The sequence below is a fragment of the Hemiscyllium ocellatum genome, chromosome 1, assembly GCF_020745735.1.
Source record: "Hemiscyllium ocellatum isolate sHemOce1 chromosome 1, sHemOce1.pat.X.cur, whole genome shotgun sequence".
Taxonomy (NCBI): Eukaryota; Metazoa; Chordata; class Chondrichthyes; order Orectolobiformes; family Hemiscylliidae; genus Hemiscyllium; species Hemiscyllium ocellatum.
In genome coordinates, this window is record NC_083401.1 from 8722304 (window position 1) to 8743975 (window position 21672).

General features: G+C 50.0%; 1 protein-coding gene across 1 annotated transcript in view; it reads left to right on the plus strand.

Moving 5' to 3' along the window:
* Positions 1-89, plus strand: part of LOC132821131 (uncharacterized) — an 11344-nt gene extending 11255 nt beyond the window's left edge. The window contains exon 4 of the mRNA XM_060833753.1: positions 1-89. This exon is cut by the window's left edge and continues 3947 nt beyond it. The gene's annotated coding sequence lies outside the window, so the exon portion shown is untranslated.
* The last annotated feature ends 21583 nt before the right edge of the window (positions 90-21672 follow it).

Below are 21672 nucleotides of genomic sequence, written 5' to 3' on the forward strand. Positions count from 1 at the left end.
AAAAGGATTACACATCAACAGACCAATCACCTGAGTGGAATTGAAAAGTAATTGACTTGTCATTAAGAATATCTTTCTCATTTAATAAAATTTCTACCATTAACTGCCTGTGTTGGTTAAGTCTTGTCCAAATTTGCCACCCAGGTTGATAGTTGCTGGAAAAACACAGCTGGTCAGGCAGCATTCAAGGAGCAGGAAAGTCAATGTTTTAAGTATAAGCTCTTCATCAGGTTTTTACCACACCCCCCAGACCTGCCCTCATTGAGGATGAATGATCAGCCCTCAGTAAAGGCCTTACCTCCACCCCTCTGTGCTCCCAGATCAATGAATTCAACACACGTTGAGACCTCGAACATTTCTTCCACCACCTCTGCCTCCAGGCTTACTTTGTCCATCAGAACTTCCTCCCCACCCTCCGAGGACCCCTTCTCCCTCCTCCAACAAACCCCATCCATCTGGACACCCTGTATTGGTCTGTTACCCACCCTCAATCTCTTCATCTCCAACTGCCTCCAAGACATTGAATGCCTCAGCCTGGCATTCCCCCTCCTCCACTCCAACCTCTCGCCCTCACAATGCGCAGCCCTCCACTCCAACCCCAACATCACCATCAAACCAACAGACAAGGGTGGGGAGGGGGGGGGGTGTGCTGTGGTAGTGTGGTGCATTGACCTCTACACCACTGAAGCCAGGCGCCAACTCGTGGATACCTCCTCCTACTGCCCCCTCCACTATGACTTCACCTCCCATTACCTAGCCATCATCTCTCAGACCATTGCACCGCCCGGTTCTATCTCCTACCCAAGCTTCACAAATCTGACTGCGCCAGCTGACCCATCGTCTCAGCCAGCTCCTGCCCCCACCAAACTTATCTCCGCATACCTTGACACCGTCCTGTTCCCACTTGGTCCAGGAAATCCCCACCTATGCTCAGGACACCACCCACATCCTCCACCTCCTCTGTGACTAGAGGTTGGCTAACGTGGTGTCACTGTTTAAGAAAGGTGGTAAGGATAAGCCAGGGAACTATATTCGAGTGAGCCTGACGTCGGTGATGGGCAAGTTATTGGAGGGAATCCTGAGGGACAGGATGTACATGTATTTGGAAAGGTAAGGACTGATTAGGAATAGTCAACATGGCTTTATGCGTGGGAAATCATGTCTCACAAACTTGATTGAATTTTTTGAAGAGGATTGATGAGGGCAGAGCAGTAGATGAGATCTATATGGACTTCAGTAAGGCATTTGACATGGGAGACTGGTTAACAAGGTTAGAGCTCATGGAATACTGGGAGAACAAGCCATTTGGATACAGATTTGGCTCAAAGGTAGAAGACAGAGGGTTGTTTTTCAGACTGGAGGCCTGTGACCAGAGGAGTGCCACAAGGATTGGTGCTGGGTCCTCTGCTTTTTGTCATTTACATAAATGATTTGGATGTGAGCATAAGAGGTACAGTTAGTATGTTTGCCGATGACACCGAAATAGTGGACAGCGAAGAAGGTTACCTCAGATTACAACAGGATCTGGACCAGATGGGCCAATGGGCTGAAGAGAGGCAGATGGAGTTTAATTTGGATAAATGTGAGGTGCTGCATTTTCAGAAAGCAAATCTTAGCAGGACTTATATACTTAATGGTCAGGTCCGAGGGAGTGTTACTGAACAAAGACACCATGGAGTGCAGGTTCATAGCTCCATGAAAGTGGAGTCGCAGGTAGATAGGATAGTGAAGAAGGCGTTTGGAATGCTTTCCTTTATTGGTCAGAGTATTGAGTACAGGAGTTGGGAGGTCATGCTGTGGTTGTACAGGATATTGGTTAGGCCACTGTTGGAATATTGCATGCAATTCTGGTCTCCTTCCTATCGGAAATATGTTGTGAAACTTGAAAGGGTTCAGAAAAGATTTACAAGGATGTTGCCAGGGTTGGAGGGTTTGAGCTATAGGGAGAGGTTGAACAGGCTGGGGCTGTTTTCCCTGGAGCGTCGGAGGCTGAGGGGTGACCTTATAGAGATTTATAAGATCATGAGGGGCATGGATAGGGTAAATAGACAAAGTCTTTTCCCTGGGGTTGGGGAGTCCAGAACTAGAGGGCATAGGTTTAGAGTGAGAGGATGTGTGACAACATTTAAGAGGCATTTGGATGGGTATATGAGTAGGAAGGGTTTGGAGGGATATGGGCCGGGTGCTGGCAGGTGGGACTAGATAGCGTTGGGATATCTGGTCGGCATGGACGGGTTGGACCGAAGGGTCTGTTTCTGTGCTGTATATCTCTATGACTCTATGACTCTATGTCTTTCGTTTCCCCGGCCCTCAATGCCTCATCTTTACCATGAACACCCAGGCCCTGTACACATCCATGTGCCATGACAAAAGCCCCCAAGCCCTCTGATTCTCTCTCACACTGTCCCAACCAGTACCCTTCCACTGACTCTCTCATTTGTTTGGCTGAACTGGTCCTCACCCTCAACAATTTCACCTTTGAATCCTCCCACTTTTTCCAAACCAAAGAAGTAGCCATGGGCACCCACATGGACCCTAGCTATGCCTGCCTCTTCATCAGATACGTGGGACAGTCCATCTTCTGCAGGTACACCAGCACCATCCCCCACCTTTTCCTCTGCTGCATTGATGATTGTATTGGCGTCACCTCATGATCTCACAAGGAGGTTGAACAGTTCTTCAACTTCACGAATCCCTTCCACCCTGACCTCAAGTTCACCTGGACCATCTTGGACACCTCCTTCTCCTTCCTGAACCACTCCATCTCCATTTCCAGTGACCAACTTAACACAGATATATACTTCAAATCCACTGACTCCCACAGCTTCCTGGACTACACCTCCTCCCACCCTTCCTCCTGCAAAAACACTATAATTCCTGATGAAGAGGTTATGCTTGAAACATCAATTCTCCTGCTCCTTGGTTGCTGCCTGACCAGCAGAGCTTTATTCAGCACCCATTTCGACTCTGATCTCCAGCATCTGCAGTCCTCACTTTCACCCAAGTTGATAGGGAGCCATTAGGTATGTTGACTTTCATTAACGGGGGGATTGAGTTTAAGCACCGTGAGGGCAGCTCTATAGAGCCCTGGTTAGACCACATTTGGAATATTGTGTCCAGTAGGAAGGATGTGGAAGCTTCAGAGAGGAGATTTACCAGGAAGCTGCCTGGACTGAAGGGCATGTCTTATGAAAAATGGTTGGGGAAGCTAAAGCATTTCTCATTAGAGTGAAGAAGGATGAGAGGTGACTTGATAGAGATGTACAAGATGATGCGAGGCATAGATAGAGTGGATAGTCAGAGACTTTTTCCCAGGGTGGGAATGGCTTTCATAATTTTAAGGTAATTGCAGGAAGGTTTAGGGGAGATGTCAGAAGTAGGTTCTTTACACAGAGAGTGATGGGTGTGTGGAATGCACTGCCAGCAGTAGAAGTAGACTCAAATAGATTAGGGACATTTAAGCGACTCATGGACAGGCACATGGATGACAGTAGAATGAAGGGGATGTAGGTTAGTTTGATCTTAGAGTTGGATAAAAGGTCAGCACAACATCGAGGGCTGAAGGGCCTGTAATGTGCTGTACTGTTCTTTATTCAAACCAAGATAAATGTGTGAAATCGCATGTGTACGGCTTGTTTGTTGAGTTGGCTGAAAACAATGAAGTTACAGGATCAGTTAATAGATAAAGCATTGAGCACATGAATAAACAGGGTTGTAGATTAAAATCCAGGAACCTCCTTCCTGGTGACACTGTGTCATTATTTAGACGGCAAGCACTACAGAACCTCAAGGACATTTGTCACCACCACCTTGTCGGGGCAATTGGAGATGGTAACAAAGGTTGACTAGTTAGTGATGCCATGTCCTGTGATATAATAAATAAAGAGAGAGTAAATGACTCAGTGAGTGAAATGGGTGCCTGTTGTTAATCTCTGAGCTGCCTGAGGGAGAAGAGGCATTGTTGTGCCTTCTTGACCATCACATCTACATGGGAAGGCCACGTTATCTACATGGGAAGGCCAGGTTATCTACATGGGAAGGCCAGGTTATCTACATGGGAAGGCCACGTTATGTACATGGGAAGGCCAGGTTATCTACATGGGAAGGCCAGGTTATCTACATGGGAAGGCCACATTATCTACAAGGGAAGGCCAGGTTATCTACGTGGCAAGGATAGGTTATCATCACTCCTAGGAACTCAACCTCTCCACCCTCTCAATCTCCGCTCCATTTGTGTAGATAGGGACATGTTCCTCTTCCCTTCTTTCTGAAGTCAATGATCGGTTCTTCAATTTTGCTGACCTTGAGAGAGAGGTTGTTCACATTGCAGCAGAATACTTTCTGTATTCTGACTCATTGTTGTTTAATATCTATCCTATCACCGTAGTGTCATCAGCAAATTTGTAGATGGTGTTCATTTGGAATTTGGCTACACAGGCGTGGGTGTACAGAGGTACAGTAGGGGGCTGAGATCACATCCCTGGGGGGCTCCAATATTGAGTGTTACTGTGGAGGAGGCGCAGTTGTCTTATCTTCACTGATTGTGGTCTGTGGGTTAGGAAGCTGAGGATCCAGTTGCAGAAGACAAAGCTGAGACCCAGGTCTTGGAGTGCCCTTGTCGTCCAGATATTCCAGGGATGAGTGCAGGGCTAGGAAAATGGCGTCTGCTTTGGATCTTAATAGGCAAATTGTAGAGGATCAAGGCTGGCTGGGAGACCAGAGTTGATGTGAGCCATGACCAGCCCCTCAGCAGCTGTAGCAAATCTCCCTTCCAATTCGGGTGTAATCCCTCCTTCTTTTACAGGTCACTTCTACCCCAGAAGAGATTCCATAATTCCAAAACTGTGAACCCTTCTCCCCTGCACCAGCTCCTCAGCCACACATTTATCTGTTCTATCCTCCTGTTCCTACTCTCAGTAGCTCATAGCACCAGGAGTAATTCAGGTATTATTACCCTCAAGGACCTCCTTTTTAAATCCCTGCCTAATTTCTTATATTCTCTCCTCAGAACCTCATCCCTTTCCCTTCCAATGTCGTTAGTTCCAATGTATTCAATGAACTTCTGCTGCTCTCTCCCCTTTGAGAACATTCTGCACCCTCTCTGAGTAATCCTTGATCCTGGCACCAGGGAAGCAACACACCATTCTGATTCTCGCTACCGGCCACAGAATTGTCTATCTGTGCCTCTAACTATACAGTCCCTTATCACAATCAATTGCTTGGAACCTGACGTACTCCTCATTATATTATAGCCAATCTCAATACCAAAATCTTGGCTATTCATGCTACATTCCCCTGAGAGTTCATCACCCCTTAGCTTTTCCAAAACAACATACTTGTTCGAGATGGGGATAGCCATAGGAGACTCCTGAACTACCTACCTCCCTCTCTTACCTTTCCTGGTGGTAACCCATCTACCTGACGCTATCTGTGATTTATCTCACTTCCTATAACTGCCATCCATCACACCCCTTAGCTCCTGTAAATTGCCTCTATGTGCCACTACAACTGATCCATGTGATCCAATAGGATTTGCAATTTGACAAAATTATCAGGAACATGGAAGCCCTCCCTAATCTCCCACATCCAACAGGATGAGCACATCACTCAACTAAAGGCCATCTTTGCTCCTTCACAATCTTAGACCCAGAAAATAGCACTGCCCTATTGGTCTAAAAACACTGCTCCACAATAACACTACCCTGTTTCATATTTTTTAAAGTTTAATTGAGACAAATCTCAATAAAACATATAATCAAACAAACTCCACTTTATTCACTGTTGTAGAGTTACAAAAAAAATCCAGTAAGGTAATACTTTAAAAACTAACCACTTAGCTAGCCCTTGCTGTGATCACCCAACACAGGTTTCTCGAAGGTCAGCTGCGAATGTTGCTGTTTGTTTATTTTCCTCAGATTGAACTCCAATGTCCAGAGATACTTGAAATTCAACAGCAGAGGCAGACAGCGGTGCAGGGTTACTGCTGGGTCAGACAGCTGTGCAGGGTCATTGCTGGGTCAGACTGCTGTGCAGGATCACAGCTGGGTCAGACAGCTGTGCAGGGTCATTGCTGGGTCAGACAGCTGTTCATGGTCACTGCTGGGTCAGACAGCTGTGCAGGGTCACTGCTGGGTCAGACAGCTGTGCATGGTCACTGCTGGGTCAGACAGCTGTGCAGGATCATTGCTGGGTCAGACAGCTGTTCATGGTCACTGCTGGGGCATACAGCTGTGCAGGGTCATTGCTGGGTCATACAGCTGTGCAGTGTCACTGCTGGTCAGACAGCTGTGCAGGGTAACTGCTGGTCAGACAGCTGTGCAGGGTCATTGCTGGGTCATACAGCTGTGCAGGGTCACTGCTGGTCAGACATCTGTGCAGGGTCACTGCTGGGTCAGACAGCTGTGCAGAATCATTGCTGGGTCAGACAGCTGTTCATGGTCACTGCTGGGTCAGACAGCTGTGCAGGGTCACTGCTGGGTCAGACAGCTGTGCAGGGTCATTGCTGGGTCAGACAGCTGTGCAGGGTCACTGCTGGTCAGACAGCTGTGCAGGGTCATTGCTGGGTCATACAGCTGTGCAGGGTCACTGCTGGCCAGACAGCTGTGCAGGTCACTGCTGGGTCAGACAGCTGTGCAGGGTCATTGTTGGGTCAGACAGCTGTGCAGGGTCACTGCTGGGTCAGACAGCTGTGCAGGGTCATTGCTGGGTCAGACAGCTGTGCAGGGTCACTGCTGGGTCAGACAGCTGTGCAGGGTCATTGCTGGGTCAGACAGCTGAGCAGGGTCACTGCTGGTCAGACATCTGTGCATGGTCACTGCTGGGTCAGACAGCTGTGCAGGGTCATTGCTGGGTTAGACAGCTGTGCAGGGTCATTGCTGGGTCATACAGATGTGCATGGTCACTGCTGGTCAGACAGCTGTGCAGGGTCACTGCCAGATCGGACAGCTGTGCAGGGTCACTGCTGGGTCAGACAGCTGTGCAGGGTCATTGCTGGGTCAGACAGCTGTGCAGGGTCACTTCTGGGTCAGACAGCTGTGCAGGGTCACTGCCAGGTCAGACAGCTGTGCAGGGTCACTGCTGGGTCATACAGCTGTGCAGGATCACAGCTGGGTCAGACAGCTGTGCATGGTCACTGCTGGGTCAGATAGCTGTTCATGGTCACTGCTGGGTCAGACAGCTGTGCAGGGTCATTGCTGGGTCAGACAGCTGTGCAGGGTCACTGCTGGTCAGACAGCTGTGCAGGGTCATTGCTGGGTCATACAGCTGTGCAGGGTCACTGCTGGCCAGACAGCTGTGCAGGTCACTGCTGGGTCAGACAGCTGTGCAGGGTCATTGCTGGGTCAGACAGCTGTGCAGGGTCACTGCTGGGTCAGACAGCTGTGCAGGGTCATTGCTGGGTCAGACAGCTGTGCAGGGTCACTGCTGGGTCAGACAGCTGTGCAGGGTCATTGCTGGGTTAGACAGCTGTGCAGGGTCATTGCTGGGTCATACAGATGTGCATGGTCACTGCTGGTCAGACAGCTGTGCAGGGTCACTGCCAGATCGGACAGCTGTGCAGGGTCACTGCTGGGTCAGACAGCTGTGCATGGTCATTGCTGGGTCAGACAGCTGTGCAGGGTCACTTCTGGGTCAGACAGCTGTGCAGGGTCACTGCTGGGTCAGACAGCTGTGCAGGGTCACTGCTGGGTCATACAGCTGTGCAGGATCACAGCTGGGTCAGACAGCTGTGCATGGTCACTGCTGGGTCAGATAGCTGTGCAGGGTCACTGCTGGGTCAGACAGCTGTGCAGGATCACAGCTGGGTCAGACAGCTGTGCATGGTCACTGCTGGGTCAGATAGCTGTTCATGGTCACTGCTGGGTCAGACAGCTGTGCAGGGTCACTGCCAGGTCAGACAGCTGTGCAGGGTCACTGCCGGGTCGGACAGCTGTGCAGGGTCACTGCTGGGTCATACAGCTGTGCAGGATCACAGCTGGGTCAGCCAGCTGTGCATGGTCACTGCTGGGTCAGATAGCTGTTCATGGTCACTGCTGGGTCAGACAGCTGTGCCGGGTCACTGCTGGGTCAGACAGCTGTGCAGGATCACAGCTGGGTCAGACAGCTGTGCATGGTCACTGCTGGGTCAGATAGCTGTTCATGGTCACTGCTGGGTCAGACAGCTGTGCAGGGTCACTGCTGGGTCAGACAGCTGTGTTGGCTTAGTTTTCCAATTATTTCACTTCTCACATGGTCCCTGCATTCTATCTCTTCCTCCTTTTGTAAAGTTCAGTTGGTTGATGTCCTTTTTTCTGAAAGTTCCAGAACAATGCAACAGCCTATTAAACAGTAATTACTGCTCAAAACATGCAAAGAAATCAGCTCCAACACTGAAAATTCTTCAAAAAAGGAGCAGCTTTTATTGCCACAATTATTCCCATTGCCCATCTGATTGACAGGACATTGGATAACCATGGGATACCCTCCCCACATTCGTGGGAAATACAGAAAATGCAGAAATATTGTTTAACTGCTCAAGCTGATGGATCTGTATGAGTACAGGCACAAACTACATAACCTCTTCTCATAAGACAGTCCCTCCATACCTGTGAGTAGCTTAGTGCACCTTCTCTGAACTGCCTTCAATGCCTGTGCATTGTTCCTTAGATAAAGGGCTCAAAACTGTTTATAGTATTTCCGCTGCGATCTGACTAGTGCCTTGTACAGTTTCAACCAAACCTCTCTTTAAAATAGATTACTTACAGTGTGGAAACAGGCCTTTCGGCCCAACAAGTCCACACCGACCCGCCACCCACCCAGACCCATTCCCCTACATTTACCCCTTCACCTAACACTATGGGCAATTTAGCGTGGCCAATCCACCCAACCTGCACATTTTTGGAATTGTGGGAGGAAACCGGAGCACCTGGAGGAAACCCATGCAGACACGGGGAGAATGTGCAAACTCCACACAGAGAGTTGCCTGAGACGGGAATTAAACCCGGGTCTCTGACGCTGTGAGCAGCAGTGCTAGCCACTGTGCCACCGTGCCACCCACTAAAATACTTTATTCCCTTTGAAATAGAAGCAATCCCTATTACCCACTAAAAGTGGGATATGTAATTTTTGTGATTCATGGACAAGGATTCTCTTTCATGGTTAACAATGAGAAAGAAGGTTACAGGTTACAGGTGAATATCAATGGATTGGTCAAATGGGGAGGTCAGTGGCAGATGGAATTTCACTCTGAAAACTGTGAGGTGGTATAACTTGGAAGAACGAACAAGACAAGGGAGTAATCACCGAAAGGTAGAACACAGGTTACTGGGGCCGCACTATCCAGACATCCTGTCACACTCCTGACTTATACCTTGTAGATGATGGACAGCCGTTAGGTTTAATAGGCTGGGGGTTTTAATCTTAACATAAACTGGGTGAGGCAGACAAGCACATGCCAGAGAAGTTGTGAAATTCTACAGCGTGTCCATGATAGTCTCCTGCAGCAATGTGTCTTAGATGGAATAAAGGGACAAGCAATGTTGAGCAATTAGTCTGATTTAATTTAGCATCCTAACATACTGAAGCAGTCCGTGTCCAAATGCAACGTGATCTGGTCAATATCCAGGCCTGGGCTGACAAGTGGCAAGTAACATGTGCACTACACTAATGCCAGGCAATGACCATCACCAATAAGAGACAATCTAACCACTGTCCCTTGACATTCAATGGTGTTATCATCACTGAAAGCCTGACTCCCACAAGCCTGTTCACCATCTACAAGGCACAAGTCAGGAGGGTGATGGAATACTCCCCACTTGCCTGGATGGGGACAGCCCCAACAATACTCAAGAAGCTTGACACCATCCAGGACAAAGCAGCCCATTCGATTGGCACCACATCCACAAACATTCACTCCCTCCACCACCGATGCTCAGTAGCAGCAGTGTGTACTATCTACAAGATGCCCTGCAGAAATTCACCACAGATCCTCAGACAGCACCTTCCAAACCCACAACCACTTCAATCTAGAAGGACAAGGGCTGCAGATACATGGGAACACCACCCCCTGCAAGTTCCCCTCCAAGACACTCACCATCCTGACTTGGAAATATATCGCCGTTCCTTCACTGTCACTGGGTCAGAATCCTAGAATTCCCTCCCTCAGGTCAACCCACAGCACATGGACTGCAGCGGTTCAAGAAGGCAGCTCACCCCCACCTTCTCAAGGGGCAACTAGGGACGGACAATAAATGCTGGGCCCAGCCAGTGACACCCACACCCCACAAAATGGATTTTTAAAAAGTTGCTCATGAGCATTTCTCAAATAGCGGTCATAACATGATGGAGTTTCAGGTCTTGTTTGTAAGAGATAAGCGAAGTTCAGACACTGGAATTTTGGATTTAAGAAAGGCAGACTTTAATGGGATGAGGCAGAGGCTGTGCGCAGTAAACTGTAAAGCTCTGCTAATCAGCAAAACAACTGAGGGACAGTGGAGGGTGATCAAATAAACATTTAATGCCGTTCAGAAGCAGTTTGTACCCATGAGAAGGAACAACACCACCTCGCAAAAAGAAAAGGAGATCTAAGGAGCTAAGGGACAGTGTTAAATTAAAAGGAAAGGGCTTATAAAAACACAAAAAATAACACTGATCCCCAGAATGGGGCAGTGACAAAGGGTGACAAAATGTTTTATAAAAGTGCCTAAAAGGATTATAAAAGGAACCTTGCAAGGGACATAAAAGACAATTGATGTGGTTTTTTTTATTGAAATAAAGGGGAAGTGACTGGTTAGGAGTACGTCTAGTCCACCGAAGGCTGAGAGTGGGGAGATTGTCAGTGACCATGGGGAAATGGCAGGTATACTGAGTGATTATTTTACTTCAGCATTTACAGTAGATGAGGAGCACAGCTTGCTGGAAGTCCCAAAGAAATTAACCAGAGGACCAGGGGCTAGGTTTAAATCAGATGGGTTTGAGTAAATGATCATCAATGGGGAAACTAATGGAATTAAAGAATGACAAATCCCCAGGACCTGAAAGTTTCCATCCCTGGGTGTTAAAGAGGGAGGAGAGCACATCGTTGATACGTAAACCATAATCTTTCAGAGTTCCCTGGATACAGGAGCTGTACCTCTGGATTGGAAATTTGCTCATGTCACTCTGCTCTTTTAGTCTGCAATTCCCGGTTTCCCTTTTACATCTGTGATGGAGTGTATAATCAATGATAGAAAAATTCCAGTCAATCAGTGCGAGTCAGAAATGAAGGGTAGGTCATTCCTGACAAACCACAGAGAGATTTTTACAGAGACAAAGGTAAGGACAGAGGTAGTTGATAGATGGTTGTTTAATTGGACTTTTGATAAGAAGCCATCAGTTAAGGTGGAAGCCTAGGGAATTGTGGGAAAATTCCATGGACAGGAAATTGGTTGGAAAGATTTCTCAGTACTTAAATTTGTCAAAATTTGACTCGTGCTATCCCGCAGGAAATTGTGTTGGGGCCTCAATTATTCACAATATTTATTAACAATTTGGATAATAGCATGAAAAACCGAATATCCAGATTTGCTGAGAACGCATAATTGGGCCGCGTTGTGGACAATGTTTACGACAGTATGATAAAATTACAATAGGATATGGATAGATTTGGTGATTAGGCCAGGCTGTAGTAAACGGATTTTAATATAAGCAAGTGTGAGGTTATCCATTTCAGACCAAAAAAAAATAGGTTGGATTATTTCCTACAATTAGAATTAGATTTTATCGTTAGATGTACTGAAGTAAAGGAGTACATGAGTACAGTGAAAGGTGTACAAAGTCACCATTTTCTTCCACTCTCTTCGTGATAAAAGTAGAATTTTAAAAAAAAACAACTGCTGAAATATTGGAAAGCCAAAAGGTAAGAAAAACGTCCAGCTCCTAAGTTTTACCTCCATGAAGGTTTTTGGAACCATTGGTGCAGGCACACAGACCTGGCCCAAGGCCTAGAGTCTCGGTCAGCCTGGAGTCTTGCATTGACCACCAGGAGGAGCTATCACTCTTCACACGGCTTGTTCTCGCTGCTGATTGGCCCATCGCAAAGTGCTTTGAAGAAAAGATAAAGGAAAAAACAAGCAACAAAGAGAAAGAGGAGAAGTAAAAAAAGTGAAAAAGAAAGAAAGCAGAGGGGCCTGGGCATGGGGAGCCCTTCACAAAGTCAATGCCCAACGGGATTTGCAGGTTCAGGTGCAAAGCTCTTAAAAATGCCTTCACCAGGTGCAGAAAATAGCAAATAGGACTAATGGAATTCTGACCTTCATTTCTAAAGAGGATGCAGATGAGACAAAATGCATCTTTGTTCACTGGAGTTTAGAGGATTAAGGGGATATCTCATTGAGGTCTTCAGGAATGTTAACAGGGAAAGACAGGGTAGATAAAGATAAACTATTTCCACTGGTTGGGCATTTGAGAACCAGGGGACATAGCTTGACATAACCTAAGAATTAAGGCCAGGATATTCAGGAGGGATGTGAGAAAGTGCTTTTACATGCAAAGAATACAAAGAATCTTCCCTTTCCCCCTGTCACAGCACCGTGACCTCTTCAGCCCTCCTGCTCTTCAATCGCACCATGAAACAAACTCATTACACCAGCCCTGTGACCTTCCTCGGCTGCTGCTTCACAACCATCTCATCCCTCAAGGACTACAGGTATTTACATATCACTAGCTCACCACTCTGACCTCCCTCCCCTCCCTCTCTTTATCTGCAGCTCCCCTCACCCCCAACTCCAGTCCTGAAGGAGGGTTACACCAGAAACATTGACTTCTCCACCTCCTGCCCCAGCCTCCTGCCTGTCCCTCCTGGTGCTGCCTGGCTTGCTGTGTTCCCCCCACCTCCTGCCTGTCCCTCCTGATACTGCTGGCTTGCTGTGTTCCCCCAGCCTCCTGCCTGTCCCTCCTGATGCTGCCTGCCTTGCTGTGTTCCCTCAGCCTCCTGCCTGTCCCTCCTGATGCTGCCTGCCTTGCTGTGTTCCCCCAGCCTCCTGCCTGTCCCTCCTGATGCTGCCTGCCTTGCTGTGTTCCCCCAGCCTCCTGCCTGTCCCTCCTGGTGGTGCCTGCCTTGCTGTGTTCCCCCAGCCTCCTGCCTGTCCCTCCTGATGCTGCCTGCCTTGCTGTGTTCCCTCAGCCTCCTGCCTGTCCCTCCTGATGCTGCCTGCCTTGCTGTGTTCCCCCAGCCTCCTGCCTGTCCCTCCTGGTGGTGCCTGCCTTGCTGTGTTCCCCCAGCCTCCTGCCTGTCCCTCCTGGTGCTGCCTGCCTCGCTGTGTTCCCCCAGCCTCCTGCCTGTCCCTCCTGATGCTGCCTGCCTTGCTGTGTTCCCCCAGCCTCCTGCCTGTCCCTCCTGGTGCTGCCTGCCTTGCTGTGTTCCCCCAGCCTCCTGCTTGTCTACCTTGAAATCCAGCATCTGCAGCTTTTATGTCTCTAGCCTTTTTCTCCAGCAGTTTCATGACCAAGAAAACACTTTCAGGAAGTAAGGATGGAATAACTTGCTGCTAAATTAAGGAATAGCATGTTTCTCTTCTCAGAAGATTCTTGTAATTGAACTGAACATATCAGCCTTCCTCTGAGACTGGGTGAGGCTAATAATTACATTCCATAAATATCCCCAGTGACCTCGCTTCCACAACTGCTGCTGGAAAAGCATTCCACACTCTCACAACTCTCTGTGTAAAGAACCCACCTCTGACATCCCCTCTACACTTTCCGTCAAACAGCTTAAAACTATGACCCCTCATGTTTACAATATCTGCCTTGGGAAAAAGGAACATGGTGTTTGATGGGAAATATTCATCCTGGAGCTCAATTACTAGTGGGGTATCGCAAGGATCAGTGTTGGGACCACTGCTGTTGGCCATTTTTATAAATGGTCTGGATGAGGGTGTAGAAGGGTGGGTTAGTAAATTTGTGGATGATATTAAGGTCGGTGGAGTTACGGACAGTGTAGAAAGATGTTGCAGGTTAGAGAGGGACACAGATAAGCTGTAGAGCTGGGCAGAGAGGTGGCAAGTGGAGTTTAATGTGGAAAAGTGTGAGATGATTCACTTTGGAAGGAGCAAAGGAATACAGATTACTGGGCTAATGGTAAGATTCTTGGTACTGTAGATGAGCAGAGATATCTTGGTGTCCATGTCCATAGATCCCTGAAAGTTGTCACTCAGGTTGATAGGGTTGTTATAAAGGCATACGGTGTGTTAGCTTTTATTGGTAGAGTTATTGAGTTTCAGAGCCATGAGGTCGTGCTGCAGCTGTACAAAACTCTGGTGCGGCCGCACTTGGAGTATTGTGTACAGTTCTGGTCACCACATTATAGGAAGGATGTGGAGGCTTTGGAAAGGGTTCAAAGGAGAGTTACTAGGAAGTTCCCTGGTATGGAGGGAAGGTATTGTGAGGAAAGACTGAGGGACTTGAGGCTGTTTTCATTAGAGAGAAGAAGGTTGGGAGGTGACTTAACAGATGCATATTCGTTGATATTCCATCCACGCCCATTTACTCTACTCACCCCCCCCCCCACCCACCCCGGATACTCCTCCCATTCCCATCAACACTCTCCCCCGGATACTCCTCCCATTCCCATCTACCTCCCAGATATGCCTCCCATTCCCACGAACCCCTGGGATATACCTCCCATTCCCATGTACCCAGGATACTCCTCCCATTCCCATTTGCCCCTGGATACTCCTCCCATCAACACTCTTCCCCCGGATACTCCTCCCATTCCCATCAACACTCTCCCCTAGATACTCCTCCCATTCCCATCTACCTCCCCGGATACTCCTCCCATTCCCATCTGCCCCTGGATACTCCTCCCATTCCCATCAACACTCTCCCCCGGATACTCCTCCCATTCCCATCAACACTCTCCCCCGGATACTCCTCCCATTCCCATCTACCACCGGATACTCCTCCCATTCCCATCTGCCCCTGGATACTCCTCCCATTCCCACCTACCTCCCCGGATACTCCTCCAATTCCTATCTATCCCCAGATACACATCCCATTCCCATGTACCCTGGATACTCCTCCCATTCCCATCTGCCCCTGGAGACTCCTCCCATTCCCATCTACCTCCCCGGATACTCCTTCCAATCCCATCTACTCCCGGATACTCCTCCCATTCCCATCTGTCCCTCGATACTCCTCCCATTCCCATCTACTCCTGGATACTCCTCCCATCCCATCTACCTCCCCGGATACTCCTTCCATTCCCATCTACTCCTGGATACTCCTCCCATTCCCATCTGTCCCTCGATACTCCTCCCATTCCCATCTACCTCCCCGTATACTCCTCCAATTCCTATCTACCCCCGGATACACCTCCCATTCCCATCAACCCTCCTGGATACACCTCCCATTCATATCCGCCCCCGGATACTCCTCCCATTCCCATGTACCCCTATACACTTCCCATTCTCATCTACTCCCCAGGATACTCCTCCCATTCCCATCTCCACCCAGACACACCTTACATTCCAATCTACCCCCAGATACTCCTCCCATTCCAATGTACCCCCAGGAAACTCCTCCCATTCCCATCTGCCCATGGGATACTCTCCCCATTCCCATCTACCCTCCCAGATACACCTCCCATTCCCATCTAGCACACCCCCCATACACTTCCCATTCCCATCTACACCCGGATACATTTCCTATTCCCAACTACCCCCACATACTCCTCCCATTCCAATCTACCCACGGGAAACCCTCCCTACCTTTTATCTTAGCCTGCCTGGCACCCTCTCCTCATTCCTGATGAAGGGCTCTGGCCCAAAACGTCGAATTTCCTGTTCCTTGGATGCTGCCTGACCTGCTGCGCTTTAACCAGCAACACATTTTCCGCTCTGATCTCCAGCATCTGCAGACCTCACTTTTTACCCACGGGAAACTCCTCCCATTCCCATCTGCCCCCGGGATACTCTCCCCGTTCCCATCTACCACCCCGGATACACCTCCCATTCATATCCACCCCCCGGATACACCTCCCAATCCCATCTACCCCAGAGGTACACCTCCCATTCCCATCCATACTCCCAGATACTCCTCCCTTTCCCATTTACATTCCCATCCACCTCTCATTCCAATCTACCCACAGATACTCCTCCCATTCCCATCTACCCCCGGGATTCAACTCCCATTCCCATCTACCTCCAGATACACCTCATATTCCCATCTACCCACGGGATACTCCACCCATTTGCAGCTACACCCGGGATGCACCTCCCATTCCCATCTACCTCCCAGATACTCCTCCCATTCCCATCCACCCCAACGGATACTCCTCCCATTCCCGTCCACCCCAACAGATACTCCTCCCATTCCCATCTACACCCGGATACTCCTCCCATTCCCATCTACCTCCTGGATACTCCTCCCATTCCAATCTACCCCCAGATACTCCTCCCATTTATCCCCAGGATACACCTCCCATTCCCATCTACTTCCCGGATACTCCTCCCATTCCCATCTACACCGCCACCTGGATAGTCCTCCCATTCCCATCTACACCTGAATACACCTTCCATTCCTATCTACCCCCTAGATACACCTACCATTTCCATTTTCCCCCGGGATACACCTCCAATTCCCATCTATCTCCCGGACACTCCTCCCATTCCCATTTACCTCCAGGATACTCCTACCATTCCCATTTACCCCCGGGATGCACCTCCCATTTCCATTTATCCCCGGTATTCACCTCCCATTACCATTTACCTCCTGGGATACACCTCCCATTTCCATTTATCCCCACGATACGCCTCCCAATCCCATCTACCTCCCGGGATATACCTCCCATTTCCATTTATCCCCGGGATACACCTCCCATTCCCATCTACCTCCTGGGCACTCCTCCCATTCCCATTTACCCCCAGGATACTCCTCCCATTCCCATCTCCATCTGGATACACCTTCCATTCCCATCTATCTCCGAGATACTCCTCCCATTCCCATCTACCCCCAGACACACCTCCCATTCCTATCACTGGGATACTCCTCCCATTTCCATTTACCCCCGGGATACCCCTCCCATTCCCATCTACACACGCCTGGATACTCCTCCCAATCTCATCTACACCCGGATACACCTCCCATTTCCATCTATCCCCGGGTAACCCCTCCCATTTCCATCTACCCCTGGATACACCTCACATTCCCATCAACACCCAGGATACACCTCCCATTCCCATCTGCCCCGGGATACTCTCCCCGTTCCCATCTATCACCCCCGCCCAGATACTCCTCCATTCATATCCAAACCCCCCCGGATACTCCTCACATTCCCATTTACCTCTGGGATACACCTCCCATTCCCATCTACACTCCCAGATACTCCTCCCATTCACATCTAACCCCGGATACTCTTCCCATTCCCATCTAGCCTCTCAGATACTCCACCCTCTCCCATCAACCTTCTCCCCCGGATACACCTCCCATTCCCACCCTACCTCCCAAATACACCTCTAATTCCCATCTACCCACAGGATATGCCTCCCATTCCTATCTACCTCCTGGATACTGCTCTCATTCCCACCCACCCCCCGGATACTCCTCCCATCCCCATCTATGCCCACATACCCCTCCTCCTATTCCCATCTACCCCCAGACATACCTTACATTCCCCTGGGATACACCTCTCATTTCCATCTACACCCGGGGTTCTCCTCCCATTCCCATCTAGCTCCCGGATACTCCCTTTCCCATTTACCCCCCCCCCAACCACTGGAAACTCCTCCCATTCCCATCTACACTCGGATACATCTTCCATTCCCATCTACCTCCCGGATACTCCTCCCATTCCCATCTAAACTCCCGCTGGGTACTCCTCTCATTCCCATCTACACTCGGCTACTCTCCCTGAGAGTATCTGCCTCTCAGATACTCCTCCCATTCCCATCTACCCCCGGGATACACCTTCTCTTCCCAAATACCCCTGGATACTGCTCTCATTCCCATCTACCCTCCCAGATAGATTAGATTACTTACAGTGTGGAAACAGGCCCTTCGGCCCAACAAGTCCACACCGACCCGCTGAAGCGCAACCCACCCATACCCCTAACCTAACACTAGGGGCAATTTAGCATGGCCAATTGACCTGACCCGCACATCTTTGGACTGTGGGAGGAAACCGGAGTACCCGGAGGAAACCCACGCAGACAAGGGGAGAACGTGCAAACTCCACACAGTCAGTCGCCTGAGGCAGGAATTGAACCCAGGTCCCTGGCGCTGTGAGGCAGCAGTGCTAACCACTGTGCCGATACACCCCCCTTTCTCAGCAACACTCTCCCCCAGGATACACCTCCCATTTCCATCTACCTCCCGGATACTCCGCCTTTTCCCATCTACTCCCAGATACACCTCACATTACCACCTACATCTGGGAGACTCCTCCCATTTCCATCTACCCCCAGGATACACTTCCCATTCCCATCTACCTCCTGGATACCCTTCTCATTCCCATCTCCCTGCCCCCAGATACTCCTCCCATTCCCATCTACACCTGGATACACCTCCCATTCCCATCTACCTCCTGGATACTCCTCCCATTCCCATCTATCCCCCCATGATACCCTTCCCATTCCCATCTACCCCCAGGATACACCACCCATTACCATCTACCTCCCGGATACTCCTCCCATTCCCATCTACCTCCAGGATACACCTCCCACTCCCATCAGCCCCCGGGATACTCTCCCCATACCCATCTACCCCACAGGATACACCTCCCATTCCCATCTACACCTGGATACACCTCCCATTCCCATCAGCCCCCGGGATACTCTCCCCATACCCATCTACCCCCCAGGATACACCTCCCATTCCCATCAACCTCCCATTCCAATCTACCCACAGATACTCCTCCCATTCCCATCTACCCCCGGGATTCAACTCCCATTCCCATCTACCTCCAGATACACCTCATATTCCCATCTACCCACGGGATACTCCACCCATTTGCAGCTACACCCGGGATGCACCTCCCATTCCCATCTACCTCCCAGATACTCCTCCCATTCCCATCCACCCCAACGGATACTCCTCCCATTCCCGTCCACCCCAACAGATACTCCTCCCATTCCCATCTACACCCGGATACTCCTCCCATTCCCATCTACACCCGGATACTCCTCCCATTCCAATCTACCCCCAGATACTCCTCCCATTTATCCCCAGGATACACCTCCCATTCCCATCTACTTCCCGGATACTCCTCCCATTCCCATCTACACCGCCACCTGGATAGTCCTCCCATTCCCATCTACACCTGAATACACCTTCCATTCCTATCTACCCCCTAGATACACCTACCATTTCCATTTTCCCCCGGGATACACCTCCAATTCCCATCTATCTCCCGGACACTCCTCCCATTCCCATTTACCTCCAGGATACTCCTACCATTCCCATTTACCCCCAGGATGCACCTCCCATTTCCATTTATCCCCACGATACGCCTCCCATTACCATTTACCTCCTGGGATACACCTCCCATTTCCATTTATCCCCACGAAACGCCTCCCAATCCCATCTACCTCCCGGGATATACCTCCCATTTCCATTTATCCCCGGATACACCTCCCATTCCCATCTACCTCCCGGGCACTCCTCCCATTCCCATTTACCCCCAGGATACTCCTCCCATTCCCATCTCCATCTGGATACACTTCCCATTCCCATCTCCATCCGGATACACCTCCCATTCCCATCTATCTCCGAGATACTCCTCCCATTCCCATCTACCCCCAGACACACCTCCTATTCCCATCTATCACTGGGATACTCCACCCATTTCCATTTACCCCCGGGATACCCCTCCCATTCCCATCTACACACGCCTGGATACTCCTCCCAATCTCAGCTACACCCGGATACACCTCCCATTTCCATCTATCCCCGGGTAACCCCTCCCATTTCCATCTACCCCTGGATACACCTCACATTCCCATCAACCCCCAGGATACACCTCCCATTCCCATCTACTCCCCGGAGTCTCTCCCCATTCCCATCTACCCTCAGGATACACCTCCCATTCCCATCTGCCCCGGGATACTCTCCCCGTTCCCATCTATCACCCCCGCCCAGATACTCCTCCATTCATATCCAAACCCCCCCGGATACTCCTCACATTCCCATCTACCCCAGGGATACACCTCCCATTCTCATGTACCCCGATACTTCTCACATTCCCATTTACCTCTGGGATACACCTCCCATTCCCATCTACACTCCCAGATACTCCTCCCATTCACATCTAACCCCGGATACTCTTCCCATTCCCATCTAGCCTCTCAGATACTCCACCCTCTCCCATCAACCTTCTCCCCCGGATACACCTCCCATTCCCACCCTCCCTCCCGAATACACCTCTAATTCCCATCTACCCACAGGATATGCTTCCCATTCCCATCTACCTCCTGGATACTGCTCCCATTCCCACCCACCCCCCGGATACTCCTCCCATCCCCATCTATGCCCAGATACCCCTCCTCCTATTCCCATCTACCCCCAGACATACCTTACATTCCCACTACCCCTGGGATACACCTCTCATTTCCATCTACACCCGAGGTTCTCCTCCCATTCCCATCTAGCTCCCGGATACTCCCTTTCCCATTTACCCCCCCCCCCCAACCACTGGAAACTCCTCCCATTCCCATCTACACTCGGATACATCTCCCATTCCCATCTGCCTCTCAGATACTCCTCCCATTCCCATCTACCCCCGGGATACACCTTCTATTCCCAAATACCCCTGGATACTGCTCCCATTCCCATCTACCCTCCCAGATACGCCCCCTTTCCCAGCAACACTCTCCCCCAGGATACACCTCCCATTTCCATCTACCTCCCGGATACTCCGCCTTTTCCCATCTACTCCCAGATACACCTCACATTACCACCTACATCTGGGAGACTCCTCCCATTTCCATCTACCCCCAGGATACAGTTCCCATTCCCATATACCTCCTGGATACCCCTCTCATTCCCATCTCCCTGCCCCCAGATACTCCTCCCATTCCCATCTACACCTGGATACACCTCCCATTCCCATCTACCTCCTGGATACTCCTCCCATTCCCATCTATCCCCCCATGATACCCTTCCCATTCCCATCTACCCCCAGGATACACCACCCATTCCCATCTACCTCCCGGATACTCCTCCCATTCCCATCTACCTCCAGGATACACCTCCCAATCCCTTTTACCCTGGGGATACACCTCCCATTCCCATCTACTTCCCGGACACTCTCCCTATTCCCATCTACCCCCAGGATACACCTCCCATTCCCATCAGCCCCCGGGATACTCTCCCCATACCCATCTACCCCCCAGGATACACCTCCCATTCCCATCCACCTCCCATTCCAATCTACCCACAGATACTCCTCCCATTCCCATCTACCCCCAGGATTCAACTCCCATTCCCATCTACCTCCAGATACACCTCATATTCCCATCTACCCACGGGATACTCCACCCATTTGCAGCTACACCCGGGATGCACCTCCCATTCCCATCTACCTCCCAGATACTCCTCCCATTCCCATCTATCCCCCCACGATACCCTTCCCATTCCCATCTACCCCCAGGATACACCACCCATTCCCATCTACCTCCCGGATACTCCTCCCATTCCCATCTACCTCCAGGATACACCTCCCATTCC